The 14,403-nt window shown below is 56.8% G+C and overlaps 1 protein-coding gene across 4 annotated transcripts in view; it reads left to right on the forward strand.

Moving 5' to 3' along the window:
* ELFN1 (extracellular leucine rich repeat and fibronectin type III domain containing 1) overlaps nucleotides 1–14,403 on the forward strand; it is a 65,272-nt gene that overhangs the window by 19,109 nt on the left and 31,760 nt on the right. The window contains exon 1 of one of the 4 annotated variants that reach the window (XM_074345523.1): nucleotides 4,455–4,730. The exons of the other annotated variants lie outside the window; for them this stretch is intronic. The gene's annotated coding sequence lies outside the window, so the exon portion shown is untranslated. Of the gene's footprint in view, nucleotides 1–4,454; nucleotides 4,731–14,403 lie in introns of those variants that run through there. 4 annotated transcript variants of the gene reach the window in all.

Below are 14,403 nucleotides of genomic sequence, written 5' to 3' on the forward strand. Positions count from 1 at the left end.
CTAAATCAAATCAGCCTCTGGCAGTGAAGCTTCTGGTTTTCATTGCCTGGCCTGCACTGTCCTGTTAGAATGATGTGCCAGCTGAGCGGCCAATGGGGAGGTAGACGTGGTTCCCATAAGAACATCACGGGTTTTTCCCTGTCTTATTCAAAGTTTAGTAGTTCTTCATGGATGAACGCCTTTGGTCAATTTCTAGCATGTTGAAATGGTTATTTTTGATCATTTTGACTATTTTTATAGTTGTTTTGGAGAAAGGATTTGGCGGCCCTCTTCTTACAGCATGCTGGAAGTCCTATCTCATTCTTTTTGGAAAGTCTTCTAAAAACAAGACTGTGAAGAACATGGGCAGCTCCAGGAGTTACCCCAAAGTGAGATTTGTCTGGGAACCACCAAGTTCAAGAAGTAAGACATCACCTGCATCCCAGAACGTCCTCACGTGCCCGCATGACTGCTTCCCCCCTCTTCTCCCCACAAGGGAACATTTTTTTGGATTTTTAATCTCATAGGTTAGGTTTTCCTCTTTTATGCTTCATATGACTAGAACCACACAATATGTGTTCTTTGGAGGCCAGCCTTTTTTGCTGGACCCCATTTTTTGTGAGATGCATCTAGGTGCCAGTGTTGCCCATGCAGTCTGTGTTCATTATATCGTGTCCCTTTACCTTTTCTGCCCTTGTTGGCCATGTGGGGTGCTTCTGGTCTTGCGCAACTAGGGAGAGTGCCGTGGTGAGTGAGCTCGTACTTGCCTTTTGGTGGACGTGTAGCTCATTCTGGTCGGGCAGCTCCTGAGTGGTGGGGGTGTGGGCAGCACCTCTGTTCAGTTTTGGTCGATAGTGCCAGTTTTCAAAAGTGCTTGTGCCAGTTTACACTCTCATGAGCCCACCCCCCGTCAGCACCAGCTGGCTGCTGGTTGTTCCGCGTCCTTGCCAGCACTTGATATTATCGGTCCTTTTAATTTTAGCCCTGCTGGTGAGTGCTTTTTCATAGATTTATTGACCATTTGGATATTCTCTTTGGTGAAATATCTGTTCAGAACTTCTACCCCTTTTTTTCTATTGAGATGGCTGTCTTTATCCGATACCTCCGTAAGAGTTCTTTATGTGTCTGTCAGGTCTCCCAAACTTGATTATATAAGCTGAAGACACCTTCTTTCATGCTGTGGCTTGATCTTTCCCTCTTCCAGTTGTGCCTTTTAGTGACAAGTTCTGCATCCTGATGTCGTCCAACTTACCCTGCTCGGTGCTTTTTGTTAGCTAATAACAGAATCTCTTCTGTCCTTGAGTTTTTGCAGATGCTCTTCCACGTCATCTTCTAGATGCCTTGTTGTTTTACATTTGACATTCAGGCCTTCAGTCCACCTGGAATTATTATTTTTTTACTTTTTAAATTTTTTATTGCAGTGTAATTGATTTACACTGTTAGTTTCAGGTGCACAGCAATGCGATTCAGTTACACATATAATACATATATAGTTTTTCTTTTTAGATTCTTTTCCATTATATATTATTATAAGAAATTGAATATAGTTCCCTGTGCTACACAGTAGGTCCTTGTTGTTTGTGTGTTTTATATGTAGCAATGTGCATCTGTTAATCCCAAACTCCTGGTTTACTTCTCTCCCACCCTTTCCCCTTTGGTAACCATAGTTTGTTTTCTATGTCCATGAGTCTGTTTCCGGTTTGTAAATAAAATTTATATCTTTTTTTTTAGATTCCACGTATAAGTGATAACATATAGTATTTCTCTTTCTCTGTCTGACTTACTTCACTTAGTAAGTCCATCCATGTTGCTGGAAATGTCAGTATTTCATTCTTTTTTATGGCTGAGTAATGTTCCATTGTATGCATATATGTAGATATATAGATATACCACACCTTCCTTACCCAGTCATCTGTTGATGGACATTTAGGTTGTTTCCATGTCTGGGATTATTTTTCCCCTATGGTGTGAGGTAGGGATTCAGTTTCAGCTCTTCCCATATGTATTAATCCTGTTGATCCTACACATTTTATTAAACATACCATCCATTTTTAATGGCATTATTTAATCTATTTTAAGTTAAAATTTTTATTTTAAGATCAATTGCAGAGTCCCATGTAGTTGTGAGAAATAATACATAGAGATCCTATGTCTCCTTTATCCAGTTCTCCCCAGTGTTACCATCTTGTGAAACTATGGTGCGGTGTGATGACTGGGATATTGACAGTGATACAGTCCAGTACAGAGCATCCCCATCAACACAAAGGCCCTTCCGGTCCCTTTTTTTTTAATAGCCACACTCAGCTCCCTCCTCCCAACCCCATCTCAGACCCCTAATAAACACTAATCTGTTCTCCATTTCTATAATTTTGTCTTTTCAAGTATACTACATAAATGGAATCATACAGTAATGTAACTTTTGGGGACTGGATTTGTTTTCACTCAGCAAGATTCCTTGGAGATTCATCCAAGTTGCTGTGTTTGTCAATCACCCATCCTTTTTTGTAAGTGAGTAGTGACATTACTTTTTAGCCTGGTCTGTCTGCATGGCACACTGTATGTACTGACCATGCATGTGAATGTGTAAGTAGTTTCAGGGTTGTTCAGGACCTTGACCACTGTTCCGTTAATATAATGTGTCTGGGGTCCAAAAGTACAGATGGACAAAAAAGGGAACCAAAGAATGAAGAGACACAGGGGGAAGAACACAGATTCCCAGCTCAGACCCGACAGCCGTGGGTTGCTAAGGAACCACACATCTGTTTCTGGGTGTTTCATGCAATGTGGGGATTTCAGTTTGTCCTTGATGCCCTGGGATCTGCAGGGGGTTCATCTGGGCAGACCTAGTCCCACTTTAGCTGGTGGCTGGAACCTGGTGCACCACAGACCCTTGAGAACCTGTGGCATTGGTGGCAAGGGCCAAATGTGTCCTGTCTGTTTATTTTTAATCATTTTGTTGTGTCCCTTGACCACACTGTCCACTTACAGCCCTCCGAGTTAGCCAGTTTCCCTGGTGTGGCCCCGTGTGAAGCCTCTGCAGTCACGTGTCCATTGCAGATGGGGGTGTATCAAGTCCCTGACCAGGTGCGCAGAGCCCTGAAGCAGGGCCCGTGTTGGGGAGCCTCTCTGGCTCCTTAGCTTTTGGTTGCCTCCAGAAGCCCTCGAATGGGGATGGGAGCTCTTCCTCGAGCCAGCAGGGGTCAGAGCCCATGCCGAGGGCAGCACGGGTGCTGCTTGAGCTGTCTGGGTACCTGCCGTCCTGGGAAGGGCACTGGGTCAGGGCTAGGGAGCCTGGGCTCCAGTTCCGGTCCAGGACTGCTTGATACACTTTTCATAAATAGGTAAATGGAAGGGCAGATGGGTGCAGTGGTAGATGTGTAGATGGATGAATGATGGATGGATAAAATGGATGGATGAGAGATGGATGGATGGATGCTAGAAGGGTAGACAGATGGTAATGAATAGATAAATGGATGGATGAGGGATGGAGGAATGAGGGATGGATGAGGTGATGGTTGAGTGGATGATGGTGGATGAATGGATGACAGACAGATACACCTACAGGGACTGGGAAGAGACCATGTCAGTGTGGACAGAAGCTTGGAAGAAATGGGAGCATTGAAGGCCCCTGGTTCAAGAGACTAATGCCACCAAGTGGCAGATGGAGACGCTGAGGCCCAGAGCAGCTGGGCAGCCTCCTGGAGGCAGGTGGTCGCAGAAGTGAGGCCTGAACCTCGCTCTGCCTGAGTCCAAATTCAGGCTTCCTTCCACCGCATCACCCTGAGAGACAGGGTCTAATCCAGGGGGCAGGTCGCCTCTCACAGAGGCCGTCAGCGGTCATGGCAGAGACAGGCCAGGCTGGGCCATCCCGGGCCAGCGCCGTGGGTGCAGGAGCCAGGGCTCCGGCTCCGGCGTCCGTGTCTGCCCCTCACTGCCCTGCGGCCTTGGGTGACTTACTTCTGGGAGCAAGCGTAGCAGACCTCCTGCTTGCCTGGCCCTGTGCTTGGCCCCAAGGGAAGCAGAGCTGGATGAGATGCTCTGGTCCCTGAGGTTAGAGGGCTGACAGCCCCCCCCCCACTTCTCATCTTGTAAAGTGGGGTGGACCATCGGCAGGCAGTCCTGCCACGCAGCCTCGCCCACCCCGGCTCTGCGCCCCTCCCGTGGCCGCTGGGGTGGGTTTTCTGTGGATGCGCGGTGGCGGTGAGAGCCGAGGGCGCTGTGGAAAGCCATGTGGACGGCGGCCTCCCCGAGTGGCTGTCTCGGCCCTGCACCCAGGACGTTACCGGGCTGTGTCTACAGGCTGGGCCTGGGAGCACGGGAAATGTTTAACTTTGAAAAATGGACCTTCACAGCTCATTAGGCCTGAGCTGCGCGGCCCGGCGCCTCGGGCGGCTGGGGGAGAGGGAGCTGCCGGGCAGGAAGTCAGCGGAGTACTTAAAGGCCAATTCTGCATTCCTGACGGGCGCCGTCTGCCTGCCGGGCCCGCAGCACGGCCGGGCCGCCGTGTCATCCGCACGACGGGCGCACAGCATCCGCGTAGCTGGCGGGGGTGGCGGCCACACCGGGGACTCCTGTTGTCCCCCACTGTGTGCGGTGACCCGATCCCAGATCAGACCCTCCCGGCCTCTGCCATTTTCTGGCTCGATGAAGCTGACCTGCCGCTCTGGGCCTCAGTTTCTCCCCCTGCACTGTGACTGGTGTGCCGAGTGGACGACACCGTGGAAGCGGAGGCTGGTTCTAAGTGCCGTAAGGTGTGGGCGAGGGGCGCCTCCACGGAGCGAGGCGGAGGGTCTGCCAGTATCCGTCGCCTGAGACCCCTACCCCTGTGCTGCAGCCGCACCGCAAGCCGCGGGGCCGGTCCCTGGGGCCCGGGTGACTCCGTCCTGCCTGCCTGGCTGAAACTGGGCTTGCGGAGGGCTGGCACCATTTGTGGCTGCAGGGCCGGGGCCCCTCCGTCTGGCCTCGTGTCCATTCCCCATCCAGCCTGGTGGCAGTGCTGCTTCTCTGCCCTGGGCCTGGAAGGGAGGGCCCTCTGGGCTGTGAGGGAGGGCAGGATGCAGGGGACCGGGGCTGGGGCAGGGGGTGTGTCTGAGTGGAGCTGGGAAAGAGGCAGCCAAGAAAAATCGGAGCTTATCAGCGGAGGCAGCCGCGCTGCTCTGAACGTGGAGAATGGCGTCACATGAGCTCGCCGGCACCTCGGTGTGTGTATTAGATGCAGAGTCATAAGCAGGAGGCACTTGGGGCCAGTGACCCGCGTGCCCAGGCTGCGGCTGCCTCTGGCTCCGGGGTGGGGGGAGGAGCAGGGCCGGACCGGGCCACGGAGTTTTCTGGAATCTTGAGGCCCTCCCGGGGACCCTCCTGACGACCCTCCGACACTCTGAGCGCCCGGTGGCCCTGGGAGAGCTGCCTTCTTTCTCAGAGCCTGTTTCTTTAACTGGAATTTGGGGGGAGCTTCCTGAACCCCTCCCTTGCAGGACTGTGGAGTGAAAGGAGAGAAAGCGGACGCAGGCGTCTGCCCCTTCCGGGTGTGCGCCGCAGGGGACGGTGGCCAAGGTCTGCGTACGCGCCCCTGAACGCGTGTTTGCGCGGACCGGGCCTGCGTCCGCCCCCCAGCGCGGGCCCCGCCCCTGGTGTTAGAACACGCCCGCAGCTCCGTGCGGGTCACTGCACGTGTAAGCGTGCACACATGTGGACGTGGTGTGGGCGCACCTGCAGACCTGTCTGTGCACGGCTCGTGTGGACACCTCGCCGGTGCCCATGGCCCTGCGTGAAATGCGCGCGCCCCTCCGGCTCGTCCCCATGGCAACCCCAGGCGCAGAGCAGGTGTCTGGGAGACCTGGATTGGTGCTGACAGGTGGGGCGCGTGTGACGGGCTCCCTGGAGGTGGCTGGACCAGTCGGGGCCCCTGGGTGGAGGCTCCAGGAAGATGTGAAAGTGCTGCCCTCTCTCCACCAAATGCCACCAACCCCCTGCGAGCAGCATTAGGTGGGAAGCTTCCAGAAGCCCCCATCTGGCTGCGATTCATGCAGGGTGAGCCAGGGCAGCACAGGGCTGACAGACGCGTCCGGGAGCCCTGGGTTTGTGGTCTCGCTCTCACCTTCTGGAGAGGGAAACTGAGGCTGGAGTAGCAGCAACCACTCCCCGGCCAGCCTGGGTAGACCTCGGCCCTGCCCCCCTCCGTCTAAAGGAGTGGGGCTCAGCACACACCCACCCGCAGCTCCCAGACTGGAATGCCCTCGCTTTAAGCCCAAGTTTGGCCTCTCTGCCAAGTGGCTTCCCTCCTTCCTTTGCCACTTGGTTAATTATCCAAGACCTTTGCTGCAAGACCGGGCAAGCCCAGCCCTCCCCTTCCAGCCACCGTGAAGTCACCGAAGCCAACGGCTCAGCTCTCAGCTGGCGGGGTTCCCATGGCAACAGCAGTGACGTCACCAAGGGCCTGGGAGGCTGGAGGGAGGGGTAGGTGAGGCCAGAGGAGGGGATTTCTCGCTTCTCAGTCACCCACAGGCATGTGTTGTGATGCTGGGGATGGGTCCGGGCGTCCCCCACTGCTCGCAGCAGGAAACGCCCTCCTCTGAGGGGGTGACCCACCCCCGGCACCCACACACTCACCTGCCCAAGTGCAGAGACCCTGGCAGGAGTGAGGACACTGGATCCGAGGCTCAGGAGAAGTCACGGTCACTGGGCCTGGCCAACCCAGTGGTGCTTTGCCAGACTGGCTCTGCGGGCGGCTGGCCGCATGCCTCACCTGGGGCCCGCTTGGGTCCCATGAGACCGCCTGGCAGCCGGCCCCAAAGGGGTGGGGGTGTGGGGGCTGCACTGGAGTTTCTGGATCTCATTGGAGCTAGCCTGAGATTCAGAGAAAACAAGCTTTCTTCAAGATGGAGGTGGGGGCTCCGCGAGGCTCTTGTCTCCGGATCCCGGGGACATGGCTGCTGCCTGCTGCGTGGCCACCAGGCACAGGGCCTCCTGCCTGTCAGGGACAGACCCAGCCTTGCCGCTCTGCGCAGGGAGGCCAGGGCCCCACGCCTGACGTTCTGCGTCTGTGCCCCTCCTTCCTCACGTGGCATCGCGGGCGCTACCTGCGCACTGCCGCCCACCGGGGCGGCCCTGTGTGCGCACCTCGCCTGCAGGGAGGGATCGCCCCCAGCCAGGCCAGGGCAGTGGCGTGCTTGTGGAACCCACTCGGACACTCCTGCTGACTCGGGGGCTCGAAACCTGTGTTCCCTCAATGCCTGAGAACCGGCCCTAGTCCAGAGGGACTCGGACCCCCAACTCCATTCAGCGCCCTCCCAATGCCAGCCTGTGTCCTCGCCCCTCGGGCTGCACCCTCAGGTCTGGTGCCCAAGTGGCATTTGGGCAGGAGCAACCCGGGACCAGGCCTGGGAGGAACCCCCCCCCCCGCCCCCTAGAGGCAGAAGCCTCTGCCCGTGACCCACGCTCTTAGAACCTGGCTGGATTTAGGCTGAACTGATCCCCACTCATTCACATCGCTCAGCGAACCTCATGGGGCCTGCCTTGTGCCGGGTGCCAGGACACAAGACAAAGTCCTTGCCCTCGTGCAGTGTGCATCTGTTGACCTCCTACTGTGTGCTCGGCCTGCACTGGTGTGGGCGCTGGGGCGCAGCAGCACAGGGGTGGATATGGTTCCTGCCCGCGTGGAGGCAGAGGGGTGCCATGGAGAAGCGGGAAAAATGCTGGAGGGCAGGGTTCTGCAGACGTGGCCTGAGGCGATCTGCTGGCAGCTGCTGGGGGCCTCCTTCACGTGGGGCAGGCTGGGAGGCTCCTTGGAGGAGGTGGCGAGCTGGCTCGTCCAGGCTGGGACCCCAGGCCCACTGCCATTTTCTCTGAGGCCTTGGAGAAGCTGCTCTCCTCCCTGCCCGGGGCTTCCGGGCAGCAGTGGGGGTGCCCCGAGGAGTCGGGTGTCGGAGAGTTTGCTGTAAGTGAGGGCAGGGCGAGAGGACAGGGGGTCGGTCCCAGTGGGGCACCACAGAGAGGAGCCCCCATCCCTCTTGGCAGGAGATGCCCAGTCAGGCTACAGAGGGGCAGCGGGAGGGTCCCCGCCCACGTTTCCACCCACAGACAAATGGCCCTGAGCCCTGGGCCCGGCTCCAGCTGGGCTCTCCCCTCCTCGCTGCCGGGAGCATCTGGGCGGCTGGAGGGGTGCACCCAGGCGGGAGGCCAATTCCCGGCCTCTCTGCGGGTCCACCCGCCCACTCAGAGACGGGCCTGGGGGAAGGTTTGGGGTCTGTGTTCCTGTCCCAGCTTGAGGCCCCCAAGCTGCTCGTCAAAAGGGTTCTCAGTGGGAGGAGGGCGGTTCCCCCTGTGGCACATTTACTTATTTTCTCTTTGATTTCCGGCCCTTTCAGGGGTGTCTCCTCCCCCCATTCTTCTGGGGACATGTCTTTTCCCGCCCCTTTTATCAGTGTTGCCTGTCCTGTGTGCGATAAGGCATTTGTAGTCATTCAGCAAGTTCACCTCAGCAGACGTTTGCCGGGCCGGGCGCCCGGGTCCCACAGGGAGGCAGGCTGCTCCCGGGCCCCCTGCCCGCAGGGTGACGAGCATGGGTCCTGGAGGGTTCGTCTCTGCTCCTCAGTGCGCTCACCTGTAGCGAGGGTCCTTGGACGGGCCCCACCCACCAGGGTCGGAGGGAAGATGAGTGAGGAACAAGGCGGGGAACGTAGCCAGGGCCCCGTGTCTCCATCGTCGGTGCTAGAGCAGAGGTCAGCTGGATGGGCCCTCGGCTGGGGTCCTGGACTGCCTCGAGGCAGGGACCAGAGTTGCCAGACAGATGGCAGGAGGGTGCGAGGGGCCCGGCCGACTGTCCGTCCTGTTTCTAAAGAGCGTTTTCCGGCGCACCCGAGATTCCAGGGGCGCCAAGTTCCACGCTCCTCTGGGCATCTCACATCTGCCTAGATGCATTTTTTTTTTTTATCTTGTGCCTACAATGGAACATCTCACCACGTTTTTAGCCAATTAAAGACCGACGGAGCCTCGGCCTTCATTTCAGGCAAACAAGCAAATTTCAAGCCTCATTTTCGTGTTTCTAATAAGCACTTACCAAGTTTATGGCTCCTCCATACGCCGTGTCCGTCTGATGTCTTCGGACTATTCCCACCTCCCCTTCGCTGCAGTTTTCTTTCCCTGCGTTGCACCCTCCGAGCCCTCTCTGACTTGGCTCAGCAAATTGGCACGTCAGCCTCCTGTGGGCTGAGGGGTGACGAAGCTGCAGCCGGAGAAGGTGGGGCGAGGGTCCCGGTCACGTGAGCGCCAGGCCTGAGCTTTCCCGCCACGTTGAAGGCACCCGGCCATCCCGAACGGCAAGACACGAGGCAGCGCCGCAGTGCTTTCCCCGAGCGCTTACACACGCGTAATAGCGTGTACTTGCCAGTGACTTCTTATTTTCAAAAGACACGTATTTCTTTGCTGAAGAAAATTAAGAAAATGCTGAAAGTAGGAGAAATGAACTGTGGTTCTTCCATCCAGAGATGGGCAGGTCAGCCCTTTGGAGAGTGGCCTGCTGCTCTTTTCTTCTTCTGAGGCTGAGAGTTTATTATTACCGAGTATTGGTATCAGTCGGGCTTAAAAAACACACTGGCAACAAATTGAAATGCAGCTTGCCTACAGAAAAGTTCTCAATCCCAAGTTACTGCTCAGTGGATTTCGCAAAGTGCATCCAGCACCTGCGTTGAAAGGGGGCACCGTTTAGCCCCCGGAAGTTGCCTCCTGGCCTTTCTGGGTCGTGCCCCGCCCAAGGTAACCGCAGCCTAGGCTCCTGGCGCCTTCGTTTTGTCCGTGTTTGCGCAGCGTGCAGGCGCAACCGTGGGTCGTGTGCTCTCCACGGCGTCTTTTGCTGACGTTTCACTTGCGAGAGTCCCACCCCTCGTGGCTGGACGGGTCCCTCCGTCCTCGCTGCTGTGCCGTGCTCCCCAGCGTGGAGGCCCCCCGGGCTGCCCGTCCCTCCCGCCACTGCTGGGCACGGAGCTTCTTCCCAGGTTCGGCTGCACCGGCTAGTGTTGTGAAGCACAACCTTGAATAGGTGTTCTGTGGGCTTGTGTTCATATTTCTGTCTGTCCAGGAGTGAACTCGTCGGGTCTGATCCTTCACGGATCTTGAGTGGTTTCCAAGTTGCAAAAATGTTCTTCAGCGTTATTGCAGCGATGGCGCAGGGTTCAGGCCGGGCGTGCTGTAGTTGATTTACAGTCCTTCTCTCGAATATGAAAATGAATATATACATACATGCGTGACAGGGGCATGATGCTGCACAGCAGAAACAGACACATTGTAGCTGACTGTACTTCAATTTGAAAAAGCAATACAGTCCTTCTCTTACTGAACGCTCAGGTTGTTGGCAGTTTTTTCCCTTATGAAGTGGCAGTGGATGTCTCGGGCCGCACTTTTTTTTTCTCTTCGAGATGATTTCTCTGCAATAGGTTCTTCAGGAGAAGACATTTGGCTCAAGGGGTGAACTTTCCTCCCACACTCCTTGCTTTTTAAAATTGTGAGATGTAATGGACAGTACGCAAACGGAAGAGTGCGGGAGAACGTGGGAACCGTGGAAAGAACAGTCGCTGTGTGGACGTCTGTGTGACCACAGCCAAGGTGAGAAGGCGCGACAGAGCATCTCCAGCGCCCGGAGCCCTTCGGGCGCTCCTCCCTGGCACAGCGGCCCTCCCTCTCTTCGTCCCTGAATACGGCACCAGCTTCCCGGACGCTGTCTTCTGGGGCGGCCTGCCTTTGAACTCTACATAAATGTGGTCGTTGCACGCGTAGTCTGTCTGGACCCGGCTCTTCCGGTCGGCGTTATCTGGGGGAGACCTAGCCCTTCGCTGTGGGTGATCGTGAGCAGAGGCTGAGGGTTCCCCTGCGTCAGCCCTCCCCCGAGGCAAGGCTCTGACTTTGGAAGCTCGTCTGTCCTCTGGAGTAACGAAGCCGAGCACCTCTTACGGTCTGGCTTTTTGGGAACCGTTTGCGGGTCCTCGTCTGTGAAATGCCTTCTCAAGCCCTCTCCCCGCTTTATTAAGGAGGTGTCTGGGTTTCCCTCAGTGAATCGGAGGTATTTGTAGATTCTCGATGAAAACGCGTTTACTCAGAGAAGATGTCTGTCCTCTGACCTTAGTGGCTTGTGTTCTGTTCCTTTTGTGTTACATGTTAAGGGCAGAAATTCTTCCTTTTTATGTGGTAAGGTTCATCCGTGTGTTCTTACATGGGTGCACGGGAGGGAAACCCTCCTGTGTCTTTTCGATGTTATCTCCTGAAACACGTGGCTCTCCTTTCCCCAGGGCGGTCTGCGGTCCGGCTGGAATGGGCGTTCTGCGTGGCGTGGCGCCAGCCGGGGGTCCGCCCTGCCGCCGGCGCCCCTGCCTTCTGTTGGCCTGCCGCGCCTGCCCCGCCGCGCCCCCGCGTCCTGCGTCCATCCCCGGCTTCACTGGCCCGGCCTCGCACCGCGGGCGCACCGCTTCCGTTGCTGTATGGCACGTGGTCGCTTTCTGATTCGGTAAAACCCCTGTCACCCTTGTTCTTGTTTAGGACCGTTCTTGCTCTTCCATGTAAACTGTAGAATCAGCTTGTCAAGTTCCATGGAAAGGAAGAAGTCGGCTGGGATTTTGACTGTGGTGACGGCGCACCTGTAGGTCAGGTTTCAGTGCTGAATCTTTTGTGGACGCTCATGTTCGACTTGCTGCACACGCACGGACACCCAGTCCACATTTGTACGGGGTTCTCCATCCAGCACCCCAAGCTCTCTTACTTATCACTGTGTTTGTCCCTTCTTTGGGATTTTTTAGGTACATTATGATACCGGTGAGTAACTAGAGTTCCGTTTCTTCCTTTCTGATTCACACCGTTGTTATTTCTTTTCTTGCCTTACTGCGATGGCTGAGGCCACTAGCTCCGAGCTGAGCAGCGACGGTGGTAGCAGGCATCCACGTGTTCTTGATCTCAAGAGGAAAGCCGCCGCTTCACCATCAAGCGTCTTGTCTGCTGTCAGCTATGCACACTTGAAGGTCTTTTTATCTGCGCTGTTAAGTGACTTTCTGAAAGAACCGTGCCAGGTTCACCACAGCCTTAGCAGCGCCGGCTGCTGACGCCAGGGTTCGTCTTGCGTGGCCGTGGTGGGTCTTAGGTCGTTGTTGATCTGTGAGCCTATGTGGTGTCTCGCTGTGATCTCAGGAAATTTCGTTTCCCTGATTATGCGAGAGGTTGAACGCCGCCTCATGTATTTCTTAACCGACTGTTTTCTCCTGTGTGTCTGTTTCTCTACCCATTTGTTTATACAATGTTGGTGTTTTAAAATTTTTGTTATTTTTTTCTGTTCCTTTCCCTTACTTTCATATGGTCAAATCTGCCTCTCTTTTCTTCTACAATTTATTCTATTCCTCCAGAGCTTGGAAAGCCTGTCTCCCTCCTGAGGACTGATAAGTATTGAATTCTGTTTCCATCCAGCTTTTTTTTATGGCGTCATATTTCATATTTAACTGTTTACTCCATCTGGAATTTGTGGGGCTGTGGGGGTGTGAAGCGAGGAGCTAATTGCTGCTCGCAGTTTAAGGGGGAAGGGGCCTCATTTGCACTTCCAAGCCTCTGGCTCTGACTTCCCGGCGTCTGGGCTGAGTGGGGAGAGATTAAAGGGAGGAGGGGAGGCGGCACTGTCTGCAGCCAGCCTGGGAGCTGTAATCACGACGTCCCTTAGCTGCCTCTGCCTGACTTGAAGTCAGAAGCAAAGCGCTGTCAGCCCAGCTGAGCAGTGTCCCGGGCAAGACCCTTCCTGTGTCTGGGACTCAGTTTCCTCATCCACAAGATGGGGGCACTCCTGATACCCGTCCCGTCAGGCTCTGCCACCGGGAGCACGTCCTGCAAGGAGCAAGGGGTCAGGCACACGCAGCACGGATCCTGGCTCACCTGGGGGGCGTCACTTCTCTGAGCCTCAGTCTCTCCACGTGGAAACCGGGGATGAGACGACCATGGCTCCCGCCTCGTGGGGCCAGGAGGCCCTGCATGGACGTTCCTCTGCCGTCATGATCATTATGCGGTGGGGTCAGTGCAAGGATGGGGCGCCCCTTCCCCAGCCCCCCACCTCCCCTGCGCATAGTAGGTGCCTGGGATGTGCTGCCCGTGGACGGAAGGGGCGCCCCACTGCTGAGGCCCGCCGTGTGCCAGACGGTGGGCTGGGCCACCAGCGAGGCCGGGAGAGGGTGGTCGGGAGGTTCTGGGCCTGAATGATGCGGGTGCTGGCTGTGCAGCTCTGGGAGGCCTTCCAGGCAGGTGCAAGGGGCCTGAGGGGTCACGTGCAGGGGGTGGGAGGATGTGTTGGGGGAAAGGCTATGACCCAAGGGGCTGGGTGAGGAGCGCAGCATGAGACTGGCAGGTCGTGGGGGGGGGTCGCACCTGCAGGGCCCCAGGGCGGCCAGCAGCACCCCCATTCACAGGTCGGGGGCCTGGCTCCTCACAGGCAAGCAGGCCCGGGTAGAGGGTTCGCCCCGGGCCTCCTGGGGAGGTACAGGACGGAGGAGAGGGATGGGGGGGCCGGCGCAGCTGCGGGGAGGCCGGGCTGCTGGCATCAGCAGCCCCTCCTCCCCACCTCGCTAAACAATCATTGCGCAAAATATGCAAATGGTATAATTACTGTTATTTGTTTTGCTGATATGAGTGTTTGAAATGCAAATGTCAAGTTGGGCCTTTCCTTTGTCCCACCCTCTCACTCTGTTCCTGAAGGAGGAGGAGGATTTGGGGCGCCCCCCCCCCCCAGCTGCTGCCTCTGCTGCTGAGGGGCACCCGGACATGGAGGGGTTGCAGGGCCCCCTCCCGAGTGTGCCCACAGTGCCCCTCAGAAGGGAGGCCTCAGTCACCCCGCTCCCCAACCGGGTGACCTGGGCTTGGTCGCTTGGCCCCTCACGGTCGCGGTTTACCTGGCCGCGTCCCGGGATCGCCAGCTTTGGGGCCCAGCACTCTCTGCCCCATGACAACTCAGTGGAAGGGCTGGGCCCCGATTTCCCACCTGCAGAATTCTGCACAGGGGTGTTCTCCAGAAAGTGGAGACTCAGTCCCTGGGCAGTCTTTGGGGGCCCTGGTGAGCCCCCAGTATCACTGTGTGTGTGCACTTCCTGGGGGGTCGTCACCTTCGACCTCCAGCCCCGCGGGTCTCTGGGGCTGTCAGGGCTCTCAGAGCTGTGGCTGCTGGCCAGTGAGAGGTGTCACCATAATCTCCGTCGTTCGGAGCGGAGACTGAGGCTTGTCAAGGTCACTCTGGTCAGCATGTCTCCATCAGGTGCCGGTTCCCACTGGCCCCTCCCCGCCCTGTCACCAAGCAGGACAGCACCTTCTTCTGCCCCAGCTGCTCCACCTGGACCTTGGTAGGCCCCCCGCACCAGGCAGCCCCACCTGAACCCCTGCCCCGATGGGTCTTGTGGTTCCGATTCCATCATCGGC

Source organism: Camelus bactrianus, chromosome 18, assembly GCF_048773025.1.
Source record: "Camelus bactrianus isolate YW-2024 breed Bactrian camel chromosome 18, ASM4877302v1, whole genome shotgun sequence".
Classification (NCBI taxonomy): Eukaryota; Metazoa; Chordata; class Mammalia; order Artiodactyla; family Camelidae; genus Camelus; species Camelus bactrianus.